The sequence below is a fragment of the Excalfactoria chinensis genome, chromosome 3 (assembly GCF_039878825.1).
Source record: "Excalfactoria chinensis isolate bCotChi1 chromosome 3, bCotChi1.hap2, whole genome shotgun sequence".
In the NCBI taxonomy this organism is placed as follows: domain Eukaryota; kingdom Metazoa; phylum Chordata; class Aves; order Galliformes; family Phasianidae; genus Excalfactoria; species Excalfactoria chinensis.
The window spans coordinates 11749776-11771611 of NC_092827.1; positions in this window are offsets into that span (position 1 = coordinate 11749776).

The window sequence follows — 21836 nt, forward strand, 5'->3', positions numbered from 1 at the left end:
AAGTAAGCATAAACAGTAAGCATTTTTAAAATGTGTAAAGCCTATTCATTACAGAGCAACAATAACTTTCTTCAGGATTCTGAACTTTTTGTTATTTATGTACTTCTTGTGTGCATCAGCTTCACTTCATGCCTGGCTACACACCCAAGGTGTCCATTAGTCAGCATGTAGTCTGTCATATCTTGTAGCCTAAATAACAAAATAATTCATGGTGGGAGGTATCAAAAGCTATAACAATTTTTTCCAATTTGAGCTTGATTTCAGCTTTAGAACTTCTTAAATATTCTTCACAATACTTTTTAGCATTATAGTACAGACAGATGAAGATCCTATGCAGAATTACAGCAAATTACATCTTTTTAATATTTAGATATCCTTATTCTCCCTTAGGAGAACTCCCTTAGGAGTTTTACGCATATACTGTGGAAAGAGTTATGGTGAGTGCATTTCGGATTTCCAGATGCAGAAGGAAGGTACTGAAATAAGACAGTTCTAATTTAAAATGAAGTGTGATTTCTTTATCACAATGATACCAACCAAAGATGATAGCTTTCAACATCATGAGTTTAAAGAAAAACAGAAAAAATCATTGTTTTGAAGAAAATATATAAACTATCTCAACAGAAAAACTCTTAGATTTTATTTGGTAAAAAAACAAAGCAAAGGAAAACAAAACAAAACAAAAAACAGGTATACTATAATGGAATTCACTTAAAAAAAGAAAAGAACAGAAAAGAAGAAAGAAAGAAAGAAAGAAAGAAAGAAAGAAAGAAAGAAAGAAAGAAAGAAAGAAAGAAAGAAAGAAAGAAAGAAAGAAAGAAAGAAAGAAAAAGAAAGAAAGAAAGAAGAAAGAAAGAAAGAAAGAAAGAAAGAAAGAAAGAAGAAAGAAAGAAAGAAAGAAAGAAAGAAAGAAAGAAAGAAAGAAAGAAAGAAAGAAAGAAAGAAAGAAAGAAAGAAAGAAAGAAAGAAAGAAAGAAAGAAAGAAAGAAAGGAAGAAAGGAAAGAAAGAAAGAAAGAAAGAAAGAAAGAAAGAAAGAAAGAAAGAAAGAAAGAAAGAAGGAAAGAAGGAAAGAAAGAAAGAAAGAAAGAAAGAAAGAAAGAAAGAAAAGAAAGAAAGAAAGAAAGAAAGAAAGAAAGAAAGAAAGAAAGAAAGAAAGAAAGAAAGAAAGAAAAATAGAGACCTAGAGACCAAAAACTTCTTATTCTGTTTATTTCTTTTTTGTCCAATGGAACATTTCATATGTGGGATTGTCCAAATATGTTATGTTTTCCCCACCCAAAAAAATATTTTAAATAAATTAGAATAAGTGTTTTGTTTGACATGGAAAAGCAAAGCTATTATCAATATACAAAAGACACATTTTGTAAAAACAGTGGAAAAAGAGGAAAACAATTTTCTCCCTCCCTACCTTTGCTTTATTCTTAGGCCTGAAAAAAAAAAACAAAAAACAAAAAACAATTCTTCTGTTATACTTTTGAGTTATATCAAATGTATGGACCAAATGCCCTTTATCACATTGATGTATAGTAAGGATCTACATTAGTTTCTACTGCTATTCTTCTATGTCATCCTGATTATAAAATCACAGAAAACTCACTAAAGCTAAGACTATGACATCTAGAATTTTCAGCTGAAAAGCATATTTGGATTTTAGTCCCTATTCTAAATTAATATCTATCTTTGTGAATGACAGCAGGTCTTCTATATATGCTACTGTGTAGATTTATGCTACTTGTTTAGAAAAAGGTCTCAGCTATTTTCTTGCACATATAAAAAACTGGGAAAAGATGATGAACAGAATTTACGTGGACTATGAACTTATTTATGCAATGATTTCTATTTCTGGTATTATAGAATATATATACCAGTGTGCCTGTGGAAATAGTAAACCTCAGTGTGAGAAAAGGGGCAACTTAAGATAGGAAACTGTAATTCTCATAGTGTGGGGTGGCACTAAATCAAATCAATTCAAACCTAATCAAGCCAAAAATGTAGATGAAAATAAGAAAAAAATTTGAATTTAAGACCAAACCTCAATTTCCTCCCCTCCAGTACATCCGGAGTATGGGCACAAGAATTCTTAATTCTCTCAGACTAGATCCCTAGAAAGTATGGGTTTGTACAAAATGACTAAGGTGAAGCCAACATAATTCAGAATTACAACTCCAGCAAGAATCAGCAGACTTAAGCAAAAAGACGAATGGCAATTTTCTAACCATTAACCAAAAAAGGGGAAAAAAAAAAAAAAAAAAAAAAAAAAGGAGAGAGATTTTTAAAGTGGGGAATGATAAATTGCTACTCTGCTCAACTTGGATTCAGAGGCAGCGTTCCACATTCGTTATTTCCCAGTGCTGAACTGAGATTAATAACTTGGACATATGCTTCACCAAGGATATGTAATAAATTCCTAGAGCCTGAATGTTCATGTCACAGGAAGATAACTTAGGAGACAGAAATTTACATTTTGAAAGCTGTTTTACTAGAGTTTTGATATGAAAACAATGTGTTTGGTATTTTATATACCAAAAGAGAAAACTCCACACTTCCTAGCTTCAGAGGGTTGAACCCAGGATGGGCCATTGCTATCTTATAATCAGAACTTTCCATCAAGGAACTGTCATGTTCATGTGTGATATGTTGTTTGAATGGTAAGAAACTGAAGCATGTAGAGTTTTAAGCTGAAATCTGGCTGGTCTTACTATTTATATCATTAGTTCCTTTTGACCTAAACAAAGATAAGCAAATCAACGAATGATCAATTAGTATCTTTTGCTCAAGGACATCTGAAAATCTGGTGAAATTTGAAGCAGAAACTTCTTACTAGTCTTCAAAAGAAATTATAAAACTCCAGTTCACAAGTAAGACTTTATAATCTTGTATTTTCTTAAAATGATTTCAATTCAATTGCTTAACTGTTGTAATGCAATTAATATATCTTTCTTTAGGTTAAGTTATTACAATAATATTTATGAATCAGGATATGAAAATATTTCACATTTTAATGCTTTAACAGAGATGCTACCATGCTCAAGGTTTAAAAGGTTTCTATGAGCTTTTATACAAAATTTATCAAAATACAAATAGATTTAAATAATTACTAAAACTAATAAGAGAAAGACCCCCAGAATACATGACACCATAAAAAATAGCTTTGGTTGAGTATTCAGGCTTCAGAAATATAACCAACTCATTGTGATAAAATGATGTTTATCTGCCTCGCAAGTAAATATTTTCCTATATTTCCAAGTAAATATTTTATCAAATCTTAATGGTGGAAAGTACCACAAATGATTAAAATGGAAAAATGGGTAGGTTTAACTGCAAAGGTAACAGCCCATATTATCAAATGGCTGGGGCTCTGATCAACATGATCTAGCTGTAGATGTCCTTGTCCATCTTGGGGGAGTTGGATGAAAATACATTTAAATGTCCCTTCCAAGTCAAACAATTCTATGATTCTATGACAGCAGGTCCTAAGAATCACTGTCAGCCTGAACTGTAGAAGGAATTACATAGAATCATAGAATCACCAAGGTTGGAAGTGACCTCTAAGATCATCCAGTCCAACTGTCAATTTCTTAATCAGGTTTGTCCTTACTTGTGAGATACTATCCTAAAACTGAGAAGGCAGCCATCCTGTGATTATCACAGATAGGAATTTTAAAGAGAAACTAACAATGTGTGTGTGTGTATATATATATATATATATATATATATATTATGTGTATATATATATACATACTTTTTTGCTCTTGTTCACTTTTTAAATTTTTTTTCAGTGAGTAAAATGGGCTCACTTCAAAAAGATGTAGGAAATTAATGTATTAGTCTCAGTTTCAGGTTTCTTTCTACTTGTCACACTGGAAGGGTTAAGGAAAAGGCAGGTGACTATAAAAACATTTTCAAAATTATTGTGTAATGTTGCCTAGGTAACTTAATTCAACTATCTCCTCATTAAACTGCCTAACATACTTTCTTAAGACTTTTTTTTTTTTTTTTTTTTTTTTTTCCTTAGAATCTTGTTGCCATAATCATCTATTCTTGTTAAGCTGGTTCCATGCCAGGGTGGCTGAACTTCTGTCAATAAAGCAAAAGCGAAGAAAAAACTGGTGCAGTGAGGTGAAGAATCAGGAGGAACATAAATAAAACCTTCAAGCTGAATTTTCACCTTGTCTGACTTCATTTTTCTTGTTAATATTTATATAATTAAACTTAGCATGATAAACAAAATGGGAATTATAATTTGAGAGGAATGGTCTGAAACTGCTGTTTTCTTTTTCTTTTTATTTAAAGCAGCCTTAAAATTTCTCAGGTTCATTACATTCATTTAGTGCACCTAAGCATCAGAGTGCCCACTGAGTCAAAACAGCTGCACTTCCTACTTCTTCAGACTTAGGCTGAAGCATCAGCTGTTTCCTACTCATAACAGTGAAAGGCTAGAATTTTGGTCTTCTGAAGATCTCACAAAAAATAAAATAGGGTGATTATCTGAGTAGAACTTATGACCTTGAATAATTGAATGCAGACTATCTTTCTTCAAATAACCAGGTAGTTAGTTGACGAAAGGCCTATTTCCTTTTGTTTCTCCAAATAGTTAACACATTGAAAAACAAGGATCAAGTCTGTCTTCATGGGTGCTTTCTAATTCACATTATTAAATGTAATCTCCTTAGACTTTAGATATTCTTTACTCTGAAGATGAACAGTCCAGATGCATATGGTGGAACTCTTATATTTCTATTATTTATTTTCTGTTATTTCTCTATTATTTATTTCTCTAGATCAGAGAATATTACAATCATAGGAAGTTTTGGGTTGGAAGAGACCTTTAAGGTTGTTTACTTCCAATCCCCCTGCAATAGGTGGGACACCTCCCCCTAGAGCAGGCTGCTTAAAGCCCCATCCAGCCTGGTTTTGGATGCTTTCCAGGAGGGGACATCCACAACCTCTCTTGGCAACCTGTTCCAGTGTCTCACCACCCTCACAGTAAAGATTTTTTTTTCATAATATCTAATATATACCTAAATTCTTCCAGTTTAAAGTCATTTCCCATTGAGCTGTCACTATTAGCCCTAATAAAACGTGCCTCCCCATCTTTCCTTAAGGCCCTTTTCAGGTACTAGAAGGCCTCTATAAGTTCCCCCACTTCTCTGGGGTGAAGAGCCTTAATTGTCTCATGCTGTTCCCATAGGGGAGTTGCTCCAGCCATCTAATCATAGTCATAGCCCTCCTCTGAACCTGATCCAACCAGTTGATGTCCTTCTTGTGTTGGAGGACCTAGAACTAAACACAGTACTCCAGGTGAGGTCTCACTAGAGCAGAGGGGCAGATTCATCTCCCTCTTCCTGCTGGTCACACTTCTCTTGATGTAACCCAGGATACAGCTGATCTTCTGGGCTGCAAGCACGCATTACCAACTCATATTGAGATTTTCATCAAACAGCACCCCTAAATCCTTCTCCTTAGGGTTGCTCTCAAGCCATTTTCCACACAGCCTGTATTTGTTAGTGGAGTTTGTGATTGGGATTTTGTATTTTATAAGGTTATGAAATTGCCTTGGCCTCTTAACTGACACTATCATGATACTGGTACATATTCACTTCTCAAAGAGACTTCTCAAAGGCTTTATCAGATTACAGTATTCTACGTCAAATCAATGAGTTCTGTCAGTAATTTCTGCCTTTCCTAAATATATTCGTAGCTTAAGAAGCCATAATAAAAGCAGAGCAACATCCTTATCTGTGAGGGTGTATGCTAATTTGTTAGTAAACATTTCTCTTCCTGGATCTACCTGGCCATCCATAAAAGAAGAGTGAGAGGGTACTTCTAAGAGACCAGTTCTTCATGATACAACATGATCTTGTAGGTATTCCACAATTCCTTCTTTCCGTACCTGAAAAAAACAATAAAATTGTTCAAAGTCAAATTTCCATTCTTTTTTTGTGAAGTTGCTATCAGTTCACAAAGAATAGAAAAATACACCCAATCAAAAAATACAGACAACAAATAATGTGAAATTGGGATAAAGTTATCATAAAATAATAAATCAGTACTAAATTCTGTAGCATCCCCCTACCAGGCAGGGTTTCAAACACCCATTTCTTCTATAGCTTTTTCTGACATTTTTTGAACCCAAAGTTTTCCTCTATAAACAAAATTATCTTAGAAAGAATTTATTTTCTGTCTCCACCACAAGCACATTCATAATATTTCTTACTTCCTACTCCCTTTGCTTTGGAAATCTATGCTAGTACATTTCCAGTACGATGAATGAAAACCTCAAAACAGCAACACATTTGTTGTGAATGGAATGCTCTCATTTAGATATGTATCTAGTCAAAGGAGATTGTAGATTAGTACTTTTTGATTGCCAGTGGTTAATAAGTTAACAAATAGGTAAAAGGACATAAATCCTCTTCAAAACAAAACAGCGAGATAGGTTTCTCTCTTTTATAATCTCCCCACAAATCTGAAAATGGACAAACTTCAAAAAGTTTTACTCTAACTTCTTAGTTTACATAGAAGTTTAAGTGAGAATTAAGCCCCTTATATCAGTAACTATTGGTGATTTTGTTCTCTAAGGTTTTCTAAGCATCCAAGTCCACAGAATTTAAGAGTAAAAAAAAAAAGTCCTAACAAAAACACGTACAAATAGCAAGTGCAAAAGCAAAAACAGAAATAAAAATGGGCTATTAAGGAATGTGAGTGGATTTTTTCTGCGTAGTTTCTTCCAAGTCCAGAAAAAAACAGCTTCCCAGAGATGGATGCTTGTTTCTGTATATGAAACGTATTTACAATATTGATATGTATGAATTGTCTGATATAATCTACATAAATAACAAAAGGTTATCATGCTTCATGTATTTTACTTTTGAACTGTGCTGTGTTCTTAGGGCTGTCAGCTACTTTATCATAAACAGAAAACACATTCTTTTTCCAATCCAAGTAACAGCGTTTACAAGAAGCAAAGCTTCCATCTTATTCACTCAGAACTGATCTTTCAGAAAAATTTCCCTATCTATCATTCTCAAGTGCAGCCTAACTTTTATTCTGTTTAACGATATATTACCCTGCATTTTCTTGTAGGAATGCAGACAAAGGCAGAACTCTGGCTGCCACTTCAGGCTGTACCATCCATATCCAAAATGTATCCTGAGATTTGTAATGTCAGAATTCTAAATAAAATTATAATTACTTTTATGAAGTAGGGAAAACTAAGAGGTAAGGGCAATCAAAGCAAAATGACATGGAGAAGAAGTAATATCAAAGCTGTAAAACAGATGAAAGGTTAATCAAAGCTCTTTAAATGCTGAATATAATCCTTTTTAGTTGTTGTCGTCTTCAGACTTGTAGCATTTGTGTTCACTGATATATATATATATATATAATAAAAATTGATAGATTTTAATTTTTAGGCTTCAAAAAAGGAAAAAAAGTCTGGAACTGCTTTGATTGCCTAGGACAAGCAATTAAACTAATCATTAATTTTTTATTTGTTTGTTTGTTTTAAGCACAGTGGTATATATTTGTGTATTAAAATTTGTACTGTTAGTGTATCCTTTTAGAATTGCAGCAATTTCATGCTGTTGTGGTATTATAGATTCAAGCTTTAGAATTTGATGTCAGTGCAACTCATTTGGTCCTCACTCTAGACAATGATAACTCATCCCATTCAAATGCAAATTTAACCTCTGTTCATATGAGATACCACATAATAGTTTTGTTTACAAAATCCACAGACAATAGTAGTTTTGTTGAAATTTTTTGAATCAAAAAGAAATGTTCTTCCTTAACAGTAATATATTTGTGACATGATCCTTATAATTAACACATTATATAATATTGCGATTTAGAAAAGTCAACAAGACTAATTTGTGCCTGACAGCAGATTATATTCTATATGGACTACATTTTCATCTTGTGTCTTGCTTTCACAGGATACAGGTGATTACAGAGGTACCATCTCCCAATCTTCTGTACCAAGCTTGTAACACCCCCAGGAAAATCTTCAGCCTGAAAACATTCCCTGGCCTTCTCATTCAAAAGCAAGCAGCTCCAAAGAAATGTTTTGGGATGTAAAACTGTCCACAGAGTGCTTCAATTTTCTTGTGTAGATCTGAGACTACACATTCCTTACCAGTCTCAGACAGCCACCCTCAGATCTAGATGTATCTCCTGTCCCTTTCCTTCCCTTTCTAAGTAGGATCAGATAAATGCCAAATGGACCAGTTCTCTGGAATAAACAAATAGTAAAATATTTCTGATAAGATTATATTCCTCTGAATTTATTTCTTAGCTTGTCAGTGAATCTACTGCATAACCTTTGACTCCTTTCCTACCATGTTCACTACCTGGTGAGGAAGGTTAGAATTCAGGTAAACTAAATATATTTACATCTATCTAATGCACAGAGAAAGAAAATAAATAAATAAATAAATAAATAAATAAAAGTGTGAAGAGATATGAAAGAGCTTTAATTAGTGTTTACACAAAATTCTAGTTGATATTCAGCTTGTCTCCTTGAGAATTATTTTTCAACACGATGATGCTTAAATATATTTCTTTTAAAGGCTCACATTTAGAAGAATCAAACTAGTATTATTATGAATGTAATTTTCTTCATTGAGTAAAAGGTTTGTTGTCTCCACAGTAACATTTAACATCACTGAGCCATTAAGGAAAAATAATGTAATAAAGGCTTCTTCTTTTTCGTCTATTAAATTTTGTAACATTTGTAGTCTCCTATGATCCTATTGATGTAATTAGCCACTACATAAAGAGAAAGTAATTTTCAAAACATACACTGCAGTGCACAGTCATGATAGTGACATAACATTTAGCAAAAGTAAAATGTAATAACAGCTTTTTGAAATCTTTTATTCAATTGATGACACTGAAGAGAGAGATGTTAATCTACCCAGAAATGCAGGTGTTCTTAACAAGTAGATAAATATGCATCTTATGAATATTTGACTAAGAATAATAAATAGCCAGGATTAAAAAACTGGACAGTAACTCTATTAACATAAATATATATATTATACATATATATAAATATGCAAATGCACACACATATATATGCATAAATCTTAAGATATTGAGAAGGAACACTGTATGTCCTAGACTTGCTTCAGTGGACATCTTTGTAGACCAGCAATTATGGAGGCTGCTCTAAAAGTGATGCCTTGTATTTATTTCTGTGGAAAATACAACAGATACAGTAACATTATTTGATGGAGAAAATTCTCAGCTAAGAATCATTATTTTTAAACATAATCACCACCAGTGCTACACATCTTCACAGGTGATGAAGTGATGCCTTGCTTGTAAAAACCTGCATGCCTATCCAGAACATTTCTTATCTTTCACATCACTGTCACCAATGCTGAAGTACATCTCCCACCACCCCTCTGTGCTAACATCCACTGTTTGGTCTCTATAAATGTTCAAAAAGCATCAGTGAATGTCAATCTGTGCCATTTTTTCCAGATGGAGGAATTCAATGTCACCTTTGCTTCATGTTCACTTCCAGATGCCAGTTTATCAGACTGCTCCTCTGCTGCCATCTGTTGCCTGGCAACAAAATGTAATGCCATATTGTCAGGAAGGTTCAGCCTCTACTACCATGCCACTGACATCTCCCTCTGATGTTGTAGGCCAATATAGCAGAATAGTCAGCATTACTTACAGAGCAGTCCTCATATAGTTTGCCAAAATTACTGGGGTTTCATTTTCTCTTTTGTCAAATATTTATTCATACTGGCAACACAAGATCAGCATATATGGTAGTATATTTTCTGATAAATTATGAAGTTTAAGCAATTTAACTGAAAATAGTAACAATATATTCAGATTAGTAAACTTAATTTCATTTAACTTGAAATGACTCATCGTTTTAGGTATATGAATTTCTAAGCTAAGACCTAACAGTTTGTATTATGAAATACAAATGTAAATCACAAATGACCTTGTAAGTTAATATTTACTTTGACTTCCATTTTTTACTTCCAGCATAGGTAAATGTGAGCTAAAGAATAATAAAGCAACAATTATTTTAACAGGCCATTAGTATATTTGGTTTTGTAAATGAAAGGTATAACAAGTTATTGCATTAAGAAAGAGTATAATTAAAGAACTTAGTAAATTATTATTAATAATATAATCATAATTATTTAATCACTGGAATAGTCCACTGAAATAGAAGTGGTTCTGTTTCATCTCTGACCTCTTGAATTTAATTTACAATTAAACACAGTACAGAACTGTAAACCTTTCTGTTCTTCAATGTTCCATCATTATTCTAGAATTATCAATGCTCCATCGTGTTATACATGCTTAGTAGCTCATATCACTTTTGAGATTTTTCATTCTTAATCTCATAATTTTTTTGTCGCAGTAGCGTTAATCGTGATCTGAGAGGAGAGCTAAGTACTTCAGCAATAATTAATTCAAATTTTACAGAATAATTGCTTTGCTTTAAAATAAGCCAATCCCAGTAATTTCTTAATTGTCTTATTGATTCTTTATTTCTTATTTGTGTGACAGCCAATCCCATGGCATATGAAATGAAAAAGTCTTTTACAGCGAGGGTAGTGAGGCACTGGAACAGATTGCTCAGTGGTTTGGTTACCACCCCATCCTTGGAGACTTTCAAGGTTATAGTGTTTTTGTTATCCTGGAACAGTTGTGTGTTATTTACATGATGATTTTCTATACTTCTCCATTAAATAATCCAAACTCCCAAAATAAAAAGTTACAAATCTTTGTTATTCTTCCTCCTTTCATTGCTAAAGACAGCCGTCCACTTTTCTATGGTATTTAAAAACTAACCTGTTTCTTCCTGCATAAGAAAAAAATGGAGTTCTCATCATCAAGACTGTGATAGAGGATATGTAAACTATTGCAAGGCTGAAGAAAATGAGTGAAATTGTCATTTTTGAAGTGTGAGCCATTAACCACTCTTCTTTCTTGATTTTTCTAAGTGTTTCAACTTTTATCCTGTTTATTGTATTTCTACAATTAAATTAAATGTAATTGTCACAATAACATAATCAGCAGTAATAGTATTTGAAATCTAAACCATATTAAATTGTTCAATTTTCATTTTCTTTATCCAAGAACATGACCTTTCCTGGATAATTACCTATCATGATTACCTGTTAGCATGCATAAATGCTACTATTTGCAGACAGATGTACATAAAAACAATGCATAGAATTTACAGGTGTTTTGGTGGCTTGTCAGGTGGAAATGGGCTAATTGCTGTCAGTATAAACACAACAGGAGCAAATTGTTCTACATTCCACTTTGACATTATCCTGTAGAAAATACATGATTATTTATTTTCTTTTATTTGCAAAGGCCTTCACGTAAACTAATACACAAAGCATGACCAGAATAATGAGTAGGAAAACAGTATCATTTACACGTTAGGGTCATGAGTATTTCTCAGCTTCTAGAAATTCAGCTTGCTGAATCCAGGCCAAATGCAAGTCAGATAGAGGTGGGAACTGTACTTCATTTCTTCATGAACTGCTTTTAATTAACCAGAGGGCTATAGTAAAACAGGTTGATGTGACTGTTTTTACTGTATAGATTCTTTAAAATCTCAGCTTGATTAAGGGTGAAAGATTGATAGATAAACCTCAGACTTGTGAGACTGGAAAGATCTATGACCTCAAATAAATAGTAGAAATGTAGTCATTCTGATATAATTCAGCAGCAGTTTCTTCTCCAGGTAAACTTTAGAGACTTTCAGTTGGTGGATTAAATTCTTGTTTTTCTGTTTGCTCTTTCTTTTCTGGTTTTGTTTTCGTTGTTGTTGTTGTTCATTTGTTTTATTTTGTTTTGGGTTTTGTTTGTTTGTTTTTAATGTGTGTGCACAATATGAAGTATAGATCTGTTGGACATCTATACTCCATACTATATCTATACTCATACTCTCTACTATATCTGCTCTTTTGGAGTTATACCCCTCCCAGTTAAACTTTTCTATTGTATTAAACATAAACAATATGTTAGCATTAGTCTTTGTCAGTTTGACTCCTCAGGTATTGAGGCCAATACGCTTATGTTAGGCTTATAATAACCATGGGCCATTTCATATGTAAAGAGAAAAGATAGATGATTCAGCTGTCTTCTCATTAAGTTTATTATTCCAATTGAGGTAGTAAATGCCAGTGGGTCGTTAACTTAGCTCCTTCAGCTCAAGTTCTAGTGTTAAACTAGATAATGTCAAATTGAAATTCCTATCCTTAAATATGTAACCTTAATCATTCAGGATCCTTTATAATAAGCTGGAATAATTTAGAATTTTTAAAGTACTAATGAATGTTCATAACTGGACAGACAGTAAGAACTGTGTAGCAAACATCAAATCTTCTTGCAAGAAAGGCTTACCTGAAGTTTTACCCCTGTTAAAATAAAATCAACTTAATACATCTGAATAATAATGCAAAATTATATCAATATATAATAACTATATATATGTATAGCAATCCCTATGAGGATTATAAGTTCTTTTGTAGAAAGTAATTTGATCAAGATGATTTATTTTATTAGTTTTTTATTATTTTTAATACACATAATTACTTTGTCAATATTGAGTCTAGAATTATTGCAAGGACTTGAACTAAACTAATTCTTTTATAAGAAATTCTCAAGCCAGTTCAGTGACCCGTCATGTATATATATATATTTTTTCCAAATGAAAGAAGCAATTGTCATAGCAATTTCTGTTGAAAAAGGTATTATTTTTATGCAATAAGCTTGTTTTAGATGCTCTGCCAACATGCTGATCAATACCTACCTTTACACTTTATCCTGTTGCAATTCTGGAGTGCAAAACCACTCTTAGTTGGTTAAATAATTTAAAATATCCAATAGGTTGTGTTAAGATCATACCAAAATCCATTCAAGGTGCCTCAGACAAGAAACGTAAGTAGTTTAGTTAAAGGGCCTATCCAGCAATATGTGATATAAAAGACCCTAAAACTCATCTCTAAAATTTATCTTCATTTGAGTGAACTCAAAAAACTCAAATCATAATCATATGATTTTAATTTAAAACTCCAATAAAAATAAACATTCAAATAGCACTTTCCTCTAAAATTTCTTCAATAAGGGACCCAGAAACATATTTATTTATTCCTGAATTGAACATTGGGTTTTACTGGATCCTGTACTGGAGAGACAATTAAACTCTTCACAAACAAATTCAGTCTTCTTTGCTTTGACCAAAGAAATGTAGAATCAAATTTCAGACCAAGTAAATGTCAAAATGGTAGAAAAATTCTCTTTGGGATCAGCTTGAAATTTACACATCTTCCTGAAGACAAACACCACATATTTTTCAAATCAACAGAACCTGAAATATTTGTTATTAAAATATAATTGCTACTTAATTCCAGAAAACTATTACCAATTTCAGTCTTTGAGAAGATATTTTGTCTATATTTGTTCAGTCTTGCAGAATGAACCTTATTTCTTGAATGAGCAAACACATTTGTTCTCTATTTTCTGTTGATTTCAGAGTAACATAACTACAAATGGGAGGAAATATGGTTTCTTTCATCTTTCTAACTTGTGAAGCAAAAGCATTCAATAAGTTTATTACTGTTCTCAGATCTGTCAGCATTTCAGATTGAGATGTACAATTTTCCTACAATAAATAACATAAACTCCCTAAATCAGTCATTCTGGTTATTTGCTTGTTAGCTTAATATAACCACACCAAACAATTTCATGGCTAAATATGCTGTCCAACATAATATACAGGTTATTCTTTACAAATGTAATAAGGAAAATCCACTTTCCCAAATTTTACACACTCAGACGTTTAAAGGTTTAATAAAATGATTTATTTATTTATTTATTTTTTACTGTTAACAAGTAGATGAAGCAGAGATCTAGTTTCATTACAGAAATACACCTTCCAATATCAAGTTTATTGTCATGGGCCATGTGTGTGCTAGAACTTAAAAAAACACTGAGGAACTGGATAAAATGTTTATTCCACAGATACTGCTTTTTTGTTTGTTTGTTTGTTTTGTTTAACTCCTTGACTATTTTGTTTAGCATCATACATCTTAATCCCCACATCTTATAGTCTGATATTTATTCCTATTCTTTCTATGAAAAGCCTTGAAAATAATAAATTAGAATAATCCAGATGTAAATACAACATCAATAATTAATATTTTTTTGTAAGAGGTAATGCTGATATTATATATATATATATTTAAACACTACTGATGTTGAACTGATAGAAGTCTGTCACTAGATACAAAGTTTGGCAGCCAATGAAACAAATTTCTCTAATATTCTCTGATTAGAATGTTTGAGTGTTTTGTCAGTGTATGTGTGATAAAAGATAAAGTACAAAACAGTTCAAAGAAAACCCCCCACCTGCTGATTAAAAAAAAATAAAAATCTAAATAACTTGTCCTTTGTCATTACATTAACAGAATGACCTGTAGTAGCTGCCACAGGTTTGAAATCTTCAGTTTTCTCCTTTGCAAAGCACATCTCTCTGCCCCTTCCCACCTGTATTCTGCTATTGAAAAATATATTTTAGCTGTCTCCACAAATGTAACAGAACTATGATGTTCTGGTCTCATTTACCATTAAAAGTAGACTATAAATACCCTGTGGGCACTGCAATTTTGGGAAGTTCCTATGTTACTGGTAATGACTTGATTTTGTTATTTGAAATTGTTTTCCTAGTACCTCTCTTTTTACTACCTGATCTTTGAGATCAGGAGGTTACCTCAACATTCTGATCACTCTGTTTTCCAGAATAAGCACATTACGGTTCAGAAGAGACATATTAAAATCAGAAATTAGATTTTAACAGAAATTAAACCGTTATTAAAATATAGATCTGTTTGAGTCAGTGAAGAAGTGGGAAAAAAGAAATTTTTTTCATTTAGTTGTTCCCTTACTTGTAATATACTCATATTTTGCTTTATTTTTTGTTGTTTTTGTTTTTGTTTGTTGCTATGGCTTGCTTTGAAGGATATTTCATTTCAGAATCTGATATAACACTGGTTATAAACAGCAAGGTTTTGGCTGTGAAAGGTTGCAGGGTGGCTTGTGATAAGGGACCAGGTATTGCCCCATATTGGACATGGATCTAGCTGGCTTGATGGCAGACCTTGAGTAGGGCACAGCTGAGCCCGTCCACAAAAGTCTGTGGATTAAATTGAATTCTCCAAACTGACTCTTTTTTTTCACCCATAGCAGTATCTGGCATGTGATTTGAAACTGCTAACTCTCATTCCCATTCTTCCTCTTTTTCTCCCCCAGACTGCTAAGGGAGAGAGAAGTAAGTGAGCAGCTGTGTTTAGAACTTGGCTGCCAGCTGGGGTAAGTCCACAGCAAACTGTATTTACCAGTTGTTAGCATAGCTTGTTTTGTGTATACATGACACTAAAGAATTTTTACATGACCCAACTTCATTTCTTCAAGCTATAGTGTATCACATAGACAACTCATTTTAAGATTGCATGATCTCATCCTCAATTAAAGAGATAACAGTCTCAGCTTCCAGCCTCCATTTCTATTACTATGAATCCAGGAAAACTTCTTGGAAGTTTTGTCTTCAATTAGCATTAACTCTTAAAGTGCACACTCAAGCATCTCCAGATACTCATGCATAACATCCTTTTCCCTACAGGACATTAAAATTGAAATTAACACTGAAATCAATAGTGAGAAACAGAATAATATCATGTAAGAAAGAAGTTGTATTCCTCTATGTTATTTAATATATAAAAATTATGATTTTCTAGTTAACAGGATCTAGTTATTTAGTAACTGAAAAAAAAGGAAAAAATAAATTATTATATGCATTTTAGTTTGTATGTTTAAACTGCACTTTTTATATATGTTAACTTTTGTGTTTTATGAATTAAATTTTTCTCCACTAGACAGGCAGAACTTACTCAGAGATATCCTTCCATATTGACCACAGTATAATAAACAAAATGGAGGAAAAAAAAATGAAATCTCCACCATGCACCAAACTACTATATCTGTCCTATCGTGAGCAGAACTTTGAAATCTGGTCTTTGCTATCTCAAATAAATGTTTATTTGGACTTTGCTATCTCAAATAAATGTTTATTTGGACATAAAAAGAATTTCCTTCTCAGCATACTTTCTGGAATAGCTCAAGCAATTATGATCAAAATAATTTAATAGCTGCTTATGCATCCCGGTGTTTAAAAGTAACAGTCTTTGAGTCTGAAACATACCCTTTTCTGCAAAATCCTTGTTGGCTAGGGGGCAGTGTACTCCCCCTGCTTTTGTGTATGAATATTATTATCAGTACACAATGCTTGTACTCCATGTATTGTAAACATGTAGCTGGTTTCTATGGGTAGTTTAGCATGAAATACATAACATTCATAATGTCAAAGTCTTATGGATTCAGTCTTTTATCTTAGATGACAGAAGAAATGCATCATTTTCCCTATGTGCTTAGCTATTCCCACACCTCTGGTCTTTCAATTTTAGCCTAAACACTTTAATGAGAGAATCAGAATTTTGTAAAAGATATGATTCATTATGAGACTGCAGCTCAAACACCTACCTTTAAGATGTTATCTTCATGCTTCATTCACCCCTGGAAGATATTTTTTATGACAACCTTTTCCCATTTACATGTACCAACAGGTGACATTGAGGAAGAAGAGAAATTGGTTGTTTTCAGTATTTGTTTAGCAGTTAGCAAAGTGCACAACACTGAAATAAAGCAGACCGTTTATTTGCGAAGGCCCCTTTTTATGAAACCTTCTCTTTCCCTCAAGGTCTAATGAAGAGTTATGTTTTTCCTTCTTAATTTATAAAAAATTTATTAGCTTCTGCAGACACCTGGTAGGCATACATCAGGATTAAAGATTTCAAAGGATTCTGAATTGCATGGTCAGACCTTTACTAAAACAAGGATACATAGCAACACAATGACGTCCTTCCTTCCCAACAAAACTTCATTTTGGTTGGAACCTGACGATAGCATTTCAGTCTAACACTCATGTGCTAGCAGGGTATTCTTCATAAGAAGATGATTCTCTGAGGGTCACTTATTGATTTCTGTTTTTCTACTTGGAGGTTCAAGGTCTGTAAAATTGACTGAAGATTCTTCCTCTCAATATTTGAAAGTATTTCTTGTTGTAACATCTGGAAGACAAATGCATTAAAGAGTTGCCAGCTGTGCATTTTCAGAATTCATGAGGTAGATCGCAATTAAGCACAGCAGACTTGTTAGCAATCATGTCAGTTAAGTACAAGTAGAGTAAATGTTCACATTGCTATTTTCTCCAGCACAATAGATAGAAAACGTTACTTCACCTGAAACATTAAACTTGTCTCGTTTTCAGGGCAGGGATATATATAGAAGACAAAAACTTACCATGATTTTGAAACAGGGTGTCAGTCATCACTGGTAGGTAAATACACTTTCTGCAGAAAATGTGAAAAGTCATTCTCTTCTCAGTTGTGTCAAAATGGATTTGTAGTTTCAATCCCAGCAAATCTTACTTTCTGAAAACCACTTCATAATAGTTTGTCCCTGGCTTAGCCAATATTCTCAGTGATCCATAGTAGAGTTCACAATTTGAAAAGCAATGAAGAATATGGTGTGCTCTAATTGCCTCTTGACTGCAGGTAGGTTACTGAAAAGGTAAAATCAATTTTACTATACAGTGAGCAGGCATGGAATTAAGGCAGACTTATTGAAGAGCTGGTCAAAAGTCATTTCCAATTGAAGAATTTTCCATCAGAAAATGCTAATTTGACCATTGCACATTTACTGTCATCCAGAACTGCCATTTCCTGATATTCTGCCCAAAAACAGAATAGGAGCTGCTGAGCAAAGTGTACTGGCACTCTGTGTAGAGGGCTATGGAGAAGTTAAACTTTTATTACTTCAGTGTAGTCACTCATTAACTTTTCATAGATAAAAATTGGGAATAAGGAGTTCATGCGTTCACTCAGGTCTTTGACAATAGTACTTCCATCTGTTCTATATTTTTATTGTAAAAAATATATCGTACAGCAGCTTTAATGTACATCTTCAAAATGTCTGGAACTGTTACTGTTAGAAACATCATTTATTATTTGATTCTAGGAATTATAGACTTTTTTTTTTTTTTTTTTTTTTTTTTTTTTTTTTTTTTTTCCCCACTCTTCTGAAAAGCCTAAGAGATATTCTAAATACATGGTGAAGTAGTTTCATATTGAAAATACTGTTGCAGCACAGTACAGGAGCACAAAATCATACCCTTCTTATTTGCACACAGTATTGGCAAAATTCAAAATTCGAAACATAAAAAAAATCTAATTCTAATTGAATTTCTAATTCAAAATTTTGTGATGAGAAAAAGTTGTTTGTTTTTTGTTCAATAAAAAAGTTGACTTTAAATTATAGATACAATTACTACAAAGAAAACACCAACACATCAATGAATTCTACTAATATGAAGTGAGAGTTGTATTAAGAAAATTGCAGTTTTTCAAGAATAAAATTTGCTAATGGTTCCCATGAATCAAGAAACAGCAACAACAGTGAGCAACAACAAAAGCTACTATTCTGAAACAAACCTTTGAAAACTATTCTCAGGACAGATGTATTCAGGGCTATTTACACTCCATTACACTACTGTAGAATAAAATGCATTGAGGTCTATGATGAGTTCAGAAAATTTTCTTCCTTTTTCGTATTTATAGTGGATCATAATGACATCTTCCAGAACTAGAATCATGCAATGAACCAACAAATAACCTACCCAGTTCCCCAAGCAGTAATTCATATGATGGTCTACCACTATAATAGTAATTGATTATTTCTGGATAGGGCAGGAGAGAGTCAAACCTTTAGTAGGTCCTCATGAATAATTACTCTCTGCTAGAAATAAATGAATTTTAAGAAAGTCCTTAATATGTTTGTCTGATGATAGAATATTCCAAGTCATCCCCATTTTCTGACAGCCACACTTAAAGTTATTGTCACTTTTATTATTTAATTTAATTATTCCAGTGGGTTTACTGCTAGGAAAAAAAAAAAAAAAAAAAAAAAAAAAGTTATGACTAAAACAGAAAGATATGGCTGTAAATTATTCAAATATATAATTGTGTTTATGTTTTCTACATTATCTTTAAGCAAAAAGCATAATTTAATTCATGAAATTTATTTTAAAAATGTCCTTTATTACACTTGAAATTCTTTAGTGCTTTCCAGTGTTTTACTACTGAAAACTCGGTGATATTGGAAGTGATAAAGCAAATCAATCCAAATGTCCTCAATAAATTTTTCCTTCAAGCCATCCAAATCTTATTAGATTATGATTTTATTTTATTTTATTTTATTTTACAAAGATTAATGATTTCTACTGTTTATTAGAAAGAAAACAATATGGATATATCACTATGCATATCACTAATGCTGACTAACATTTAAATTACCAGCTTTCTCATTGAAATCTTGCATTTTCTCTCATCTTCACATTTCTCTTCATGTGGAGAAATAGATTTTTCTGATGAAAGACATGCCTATGGGCAAATAATAATGCCAGCTCATCACAGAATCAGTGATTAATGAAATAAATTCCTGTATAGAAATCTTATCAGATGATCAAACATTCTATAACTTTCGTAAGGGTGTGATGTCTTTGATCCACTATTCCTGGAACACTTCCAGATGCATGGCAGCAAACAAAATGGTAACCAATCAATTCAAACACTGAACAATTACTTAATGATGAGAAAACAAGCCCTGGACTAAATTATCTCCTAAATGAATTTTTGGTGGAGAATGGATTAAAATAAGCAGCCATATGCTAACGGCTGAAAGTCAGTAGCAATCCATTTCCTAACCAGCCTTTTATGTGTAAATAATCATGTGATCATGCTGAGTATATTCCAGTGAAAACAGAACACATACCTCACCACACTGGTGCTGTTCTGTGTACAGAAGTATATCTGAAACACTCAGATGAGTATCATAGAGACACACATGAAAATTAAAGGAGCAATCTTATTAACTGCAACATGAGGAAATTACTAGAAAAATTTCCTGTCTTCATGATCACAGTGTTCAAAACCTTTATTCCATAGCAGGCTGCACTTCTTCTGTTGCAATGATATAATAATGGGCTGAAATGTGGCTATTTCCCAGGATGTGTGGCATCTGCACAGTACACAGCAGGTATTAACAGAACAATCAGAGCAAATCAAAATTTTTTTGAGGCTAAGGCACTGGATACAGGTTTAGACCACATATGTCTAACATGAACATATATTGACAAACTATACTTTCCAGCTGGGAGAGACCAGAACATTGATCTTCATAAAGAAAGCTCAGTCAGAGTCAAAAGTCACAAGAAGACAGACAGTGGTATCATGGGCAATGGCAGTACTTTAGTATATGAGAAAGAAAATTATCAACCTCGATTGACCAAAAGCCTAATGATCACCAGATAAGTTCAAACTGACAGAGCTGAGTTCAAGCCATGAAATCTGCTCTGTTGGTCAGAGTCATTATTCAGATTTTTCAGGTCCGTGGCCAGGCACAGGCATAGCTGTGTTGCTATTACAGTAGTGTTCAAACAATGGTCAGGTGCCAGAGGCTCAAATTAAAAGCAGCAACCATGAAAAAGAAGAGGGAATCCTTGCAAAGGCTCTTTAACAGAACTGTTTGGGGAAATACTCTGCTGAACCTTCTTCCATCTTTTTCTGAAAGGAATTCTAAAGCTGTCTGTAAGAGGCCATGATTTTATTTTATTTATTTATTTATTTATTTATTTATTTATTTATTTATTTATTTATTTTCCTCAAAGTTTGCTGAAGTGGACAAGTTCAGGCAAGTCCTGGCCAATGTTCCAGAAATCCCTTTGTCTGAGACACACAGAAGGACAAGTCCAGGCAAGCCTTAACCAAGGTTCGAGAAATCCCTTTGTTTGAGGGTGACAGATGGACAAGTCCAGGAGCTAGGAAAGGGAGATAAGATGCAGATGAATGGCCGTAAAGTGGTCTTTTTGTGTGGGCCTATCTCAAGGAAGATGGCCATCTCCGAGGTACTCACATGACTCTGACCCAAGCCTTCCAGGAATGTCACGTAGGCTGGGAAGAAGGAGGATAAAAAGGGCACGGACAAACCACGAAATTAGGTATCTGGCCTCAGATTCCTCCATCGTTGTCCTACTGCTGGTTGACTCTCCTGGACTTGCCGCTCAAAATGCTGCTCGAGACTCTGCTTCGTGAGACTTCGCTGCTCCATGAGACCTCGCTGTTCTTTCCACCACCTGCTCTGTGCTGCACCGATCTGCTGCCTGCAGCCTGCCACTCTTCTGCTGCTCTCTCCGACACCTATTTTACCCCAAACCAACAAAACAATGTGCAACGGGATGCTGCTGCATCCAGGTGGTGACTATTCCCCACCTTTATGCAATTCTTGCCCTTTTCTACCTTTTCTATCGCCCCCTTCTCATCCCCATCACCCTAATTTTGCTCTCCCTTCCCCATCCCCTCAGCTGTCTATTATTTCTAATAAACTGGTCGGATCAACATTTGAACGTTTTCTTCTTAATCTCACACCAGGCATAATATATCAAAAGAACCTTGACTCCCTCCTAAATTGGAGTGAGACACTGTCAAGACTATTTTTACATCACTGTCAGAAAGCTGAACTTATCTGAAATTATCTGAAGGTCCAAAATTCTAGAGGTTAGTCTGCTGAAATCAAACAGTTTCCATCCCCTGAAAGCTTTCAGTTGGCAGAAACAATATATTGTGCTATATTTCTGACATACGGTAGTCCTAGAAGCAAAATAAAAGTA